Below are 5,837 nucleotides of genomic sequence, written 5' to 3' on the forward strand. Positions count from 1 at the left end.
ACCCTGCTTATTTAACTTCTATGCAGAGTACATCATGAGAAACACTGGACTGGAAGAAACACAAGCTGGAATCAAGATTGCCAGGAGAAATATCAATAACCTCAGATATGCAAATGACATCACCCTTATGTCAGAAAGTGAAGAGGAACTCAAAAGCCTCTTGATGAAAGTGAAAGAGGAGAGTGAAAAGTTGGCTTAAAACTCAACATTCAGAAAATGAAGATCATGGCATCCAGTCCCATCACTTCATGGGAAATAGATGGGGAAACAGTGGAAACAGTGTCAGACTTTATTTTTCTGGGCTCCAAAATCACTACAGATGGTGACGGCAGCCATGAAATTAAAAGACGCTTACTCCTTGGAAGGAAAGTTATGACCAACCTAGACAGCATATTCAAAAGCAGAGACATTACTTTGCCAAGAAAGGTCCGTCTAGTCAAGGCTATGGTTTTACCCGTGGTCATATATGGATGTGAGAGCTGGACTATGAAGAAGGCTGAGCGCCGAAGAATTGATGCTTTTGAACTGTGGTGTTGGAGAAGACTCTTGAGAGTCCCTTGGACTGCAAGGAGATCCAGCCAGTCCATTCTGACGGAGATCAGCCCTGGGATTTCTTTGGAAGGAATGATGCTAAAGCTGAAACTCCAGTACTTTGGCCACCTCATGTGAAGAGTTGACTCATTGGAAAAGACTCTGATGCTGGGAGGGATTGGGGGCAGGAGAAGGGGACAACAGAGGATGAGATGGCTGGATGGCATCACTGACTCGATGGACGTGAGTCTGGGTGAACTCCGGGAGTTGGTGATGGACAGGGAGGCCTGGCGTGCTGCGATTCATGGGGTTGCAAAGAGTCGGACACAACTGAGTGACTGAACTGAACTGAACTGAAGGCTTCCGTGGTGGTCCAGTGGTTAAGAGTCCATCTTGCAATGCAGGGACAGGGCTTTGATCCGTGATGGTGGAAGATTCCATATGACAAGCAGCAATGAAGCCTGGGCATCGCAACTACTGAGACCACTCTTAAGAGCCCATGGTCCGCAACATGAGAAGCTACTGCAATGAGAACACCATGCACCGTAACCAAGAGTAGGTCCTGGTAGCCACAACTAGAGAAAGCCCACTGGCAGTAACGAAGACCCAGTGCAGCAAAAAATAAATAAATGAATGAACAATGAGTAGGTTTACATGGTGCTTACTGCACAGAGTCAGAATTGGAACCCAGGGGCCTTGATTCTGTAGTGCTTTTGACCACCACTCTCCATTGTCTCATGGCCTTGCACTTACATACATGAGGGAACCAAACACGTCATCAAACCCTAGTAACTCCCACTAAGAGGGATGCACAGTGATAATTCCTATTCTAATGTATATCCCATCTCATTCCCTGGTGGCTGAGTGGTTAAGAATCCGCCTTCCAACACAGGGGATGTGAGTTCGACTCCTGGTCAGAGAACTAAGATCCCACATACCACGGAGCAACTAAGCCCGAGCGCAGCAACTACTGAGGCTGTGTCTTCTAGAGCCTTTGAGCCACAAGGGAAGATCCTGTATCCCGAAACTAAGACCTGACGGGAAGTGAAGTGAATTGAAAGTCACTCAGTCATGTCCAACTCTTTGCAACCCCATGGACTATACAGTCCATGGAATTCTCCAGGCCAGAATACTGTCTTGGATAGCTGTTCCCTTCTCCAGGGGATCTTCTGAAACCAGAGATCGAACCCAGGTCTGCCAAATTGCAGACGGATTTTTTACCAGCTGAGCCACCAGGGAAGCCCAAGGCCTGACCAAATAAATAAATAAATAAATAAATATTTTAAATGCTGATACAAACCTGTTAAATCAATTTTCTGACTCAGAACATGTGGCTTGAAAAATACTATGGTAAGTGCTGTATGAAAAATTTTTTTGAAAAACCTCAACAATAAAAAAGTTAAATAAGTATATGCATCTCATCTTAGAAACTTAACATGAGGTAGTGAATTGAAAATCTCCAAAAAGGGGGTGGATTATATGGAACAGTTCCTAAATTCACTCGAGCATCTCTATCCTCTCGTGGAATGGACACTAATTTGGGAAATCTTATCCTATAGTGTTAAGACCTTAAGGGCAGGGACAAATTGGGGGTTAATTTACTTTATATTTTGTGCATTCTTAGTCACACAGTCTCTTCTGACTCTGTGACCCCCTGGACTGTAGCCTGCCAGGCTCCTCTGCCCATGGGATTTTCCAGGCAAGAATACTGGAGTGGGTTGCCATGCTCTCCTCCAGGAGATCTTCCCAATCCAGGAATCAAACCCGCGTCTCCTGCATGGCAGATGGATTCGCCATCTCTATGCATGAACATTTGTGTCACATTTTAAAATAACTGATTGAAAGAGAGTCCCTTCCAGAGCAGGGGAGCACCCAGGACTCTGAGCTCTGGCCTGGGGAGAGGTATTCCAGGTACCTAGGCTGGGTGAGGCAGCGACTTTCTGCCTCTCTAAATCCCCCTCCCCTTGGACTTCCCTGACAGTGCAGTGGATGGGAGTTCATCTGACACTGCAGGAGATGGGGGTTCGAGGATTCCATGTGCTTAAAAGCAATTAGGCCCGTGGGCCACAACTACCGAGCATCAGTACAGCAGCTACTGAAGCCCACGTGCCTAGAGTTCATGCTCCCCAACAAGACAAGCCCACACACCACAAGAGTAGCCCCCTACTCGCCACAACTAGAGAAAAGTCAGCGCAAAGCATTGAAGACACAGCGCAGCCAAAAATAAAGCAATAAATAAAATTATTTAACCCTCACCTTGAAACACTGAAAAGTATAGAAACTGACTTTAACAATGAATGATTCCATAATGGGTAAACAAGCAAATAATAAAACAAATTTAAGAACTCAGACACACGGGGCCAAGCATCTAAACAAATCTGAGTGCTGCTTATTTTTGTGGCCAGCAGACATATGGAAATTAAAAAAGAAAAACTACTTTTAGAATAGAGTTGAACTTCAGCATGACACACCTTCTTCAGGGTAACTGTGAGTATTTTTTCATAACAACAGGATTAGAGTCAAATCTTAAGTCCTGGTTCTATTAAGGTTGATCTCTACTTTCTTCTAATTAAGGGTAATTGCCATTAAGTACTATCTCTGCAGGAAATAGGAGTGGGGCAGAATTTAAAGCTGCAGGGTCCAGTATGGTAGCCACAAGCCCCGTGTGCCTATTTAAATTAATTTAAATGAAATAAACTTTAACATTCAGTTCTTCAATTATACTAGACACATTTCAAGGATTCAACAGCGACATGGGGCTCTTGGCTACCATGTTGGGCAGACTATAGAACATTTCCATCATTGTGGGAAGTTTTATTGGACAGCACTGATCTAGAGAAAGGCCATTCGCAGATGTTAAAAAGAAAATTATTCATTTCTCCCTTCATAAAGAGTTCCGAGTGCTACCTAATGGAGCTGGCATGACTTAAAATACTGTGAGGTTGACTGTGAAGGCTACTGCCAAAGATTTCATTATTATTTCAAAGTATCATTCCAATTGGCCAAATATCTCTTTGCATTAAGATTTTCCATTTCCACAAGTTATCTTTCAAAATTCATACATGCCAGGAAATGATATTTGGTGATAATAATAACTTGTTAAAGTTCTACTAATTTATGAGCTAGTGCTAAGAGCAAATTATGAAGGAAAAAAATAAAACCATAAAGATACATGGCACCATTAGCTCTCAGAATAAAAGTTTATAGTTAAAACAAGTAGGGATGCCCTTAGGATAAAGAAAGTATTTATTACACACATGGGTGTGTTTCTAGCCTTTTCATGAATTTAGACTCAGATTCTGTAACATTTGGTTTTTGCATCACATGTTGAGAATTTAGCTCATATATCATTTGAGCTTCACAGCACCTAATCAGCACTCTAGTGTGGACTCTGAATGTTGTAGATTCTTCTCCTGAAGGGGAAAACAGAGGTCATGCATTATCTTGTCAGTGTCTGTCTTGCTTAGTCAGTTACTGAACTGATCCCAAGCGGCCAGATTATGCTGAAACCAAATGGCTAGGATTGCAGGGGCCAGCTAGCTTTTCGTCCTTCGTGTCTCCAGGCTGCCCTGCTAATCTGGCTACTGTACTGCACAGGTAGGCCTAGGTCACAGGAAAACAAAGCAGAAAGACACACAGGAGTGTCAAGTCGAGTGCCATCACTCTTGATGATCACAAGCAGGTAAAATGAGTACAAGAAAACCCTGCAAGGTCATCATAAGCATGACCGTGGTAGTTCTAGAACAAAGCCTAAACATAAGGCATTACTATGTTCATGCAAAAAAAAAAAAAAAAAAGACTACAGAGTAACCTATCTCCCCCACAAAGCAACTGGTGAAAGGCATTTGATGAGAAATACATGAGTTAAACAACTGCTATAAAGACACTTTAAAGTCAATTAAATAATCCAAACAAATTGCCTTCAGCACAATGGCAGTTTATAATAAACATGCGTTTCCCAAATACTTTAATATGTTTATTCAATGTCATAACATCTACCAACTGTCATTATTGTTAGCAAAACTTCTTTATCATTTTATTTACCATGTCTAGTTTATGAACTTGCAACCTGGGGAGCTTGCAAAATATTTATTAAATACTGTATAAATAAAAACCACCATTAAAATTCTTATGCTTATGCCTCGAAGATTAAACTCACATTTCTAGCTCATTAAGAGATGGTAGCTATAGTTAATCTTTGAAACATGGTGTTTCTGGGACACACAGAAGAGAAAGTTTGGGATTTAATGCATGAGAACTGAAATTGTAAAATTCTTTGACCTGCAAATATCATATTTTTTTATGATTAAAAAACTAATAATTTTTCCTTGAAAACTTTAAGTAGGTCAACTTATTAACTGTTGCCATGGAGTTTATACATTCACATTTGCCTATCCTTTTGATGAACTGCAGCCCAGGATGGAGTTACAGCCCTGCATTATTAAAAAATCTGCCTTTGATTCAAGCACAGAAACGGAGAAGCAGAAAGTAATATTACCGTTTAGGCTGTGTTATTGTAACTGATCCAACAACTTAAAAAAAAAAAAAGAACAAATTAGTATACTGGGTTGCCTAACAGGACCTCTCCTGGTCTCCCACAGGAAGTGGGAACCGGTTCACTCAAGGAGAAGGGTTTCCATCCCAACTGGGCTGTGTTCTCACATTTGCAGTCACAATCCTGGCTCGACCGGGAAAGACAGTCTGGTTGGAAAAAAAACCTGACCAAAAAAAAAAAAAAATCGGGTAAGTGTCGGGAATATAATTAAGTGCTGTGGAGGTAGGGGTGGACGGAGGAGAGGGATGAGTAGAGAAAGGGAATATGGATTTCGAATGGGAAAATAACCCTCTGGTTCTCCGTTGGATTCGTTTAAGGAGGAGAGAATCGTTCCACAACGGCTCTCTCCATAATCCACAGCTAATCACTCTTTTATTGCAGCGAATGATCAGACAGCCTCGGTCTTCACCCACTCACCGGCGTCTCGCCGGAGAAACCGAAAATCCCATTTCTTTCTCAGGGCGCACCCGGGGAAGGGCGGCGAGGCTGTTGGTTTTCGAGTGGAGGGCTGCGCACAGGGCAAGGCAACTTAGAGCCCCTGCCCGGCTCTCCGCGCCAGCCCGCCGCGGCGAACGGGAAAGTGAAGAACGGCGCGCGGCGCGGAGACCCGGGAGGCCGAACTTGGGGTCGCTTCCCACCCGCGTGCCCCCGACCACCACCGAAGGCCTGGGCACCCGATGGGGCGGCGGGCGGGGACACCTGTCAAAGGAACCGGACCCGAGCCGCAGCCGGCGGGCGGCGCCGGGGCCCC

General features: G+C 43.6%; 1 protein-coding gene across 3 annotated transcripts in view; it reads right to left on the bottom strand.

The window, feature by feature from the left end:
* TMEM150C (transmembrane protein 150C) overlaps positions 1-5,488 on the bottom strand; it is a 110,829-nt gene extending 105,341 nt beyond the window's left edge. For 2 of the 3 annotated variants that reach the window (XM_010845922.1, XM_010845924.1), the window contains exons 1-2: positions 5,194-5,488; positions 5,030-5,063 (exon numbers count right to left, since the gene is read on the bottom strand). The gene's annotated coding sequence lies outside the window, so the exon portion shown is untranslated. The remainder of the gene's footprint in view (positions 1-5,029; positions 5,064-5,193) is intronic. The other variant, XM_010845925.1, reaches the window with a different exon arrangement.
* Between the last annotated feature and the right edge of the window lie 349 nt (positions 5,489-5,837).

The sequence above is a fragment of the Bison bison genome, unplaced genomic scaffold (genome assembly GCF_000754665.1).
Source record: "Bison bison bison isolate TAMUID 2011002044 unplaced genomic scaffold, Bison_UMD1.0 scf7180017864228, whole genome shotgun sequence".
NCBI lineage: Eukaryota > Metazoa > Chordata > Mammalia > Artiodactyla > Bovidae > Bison > Bison bison.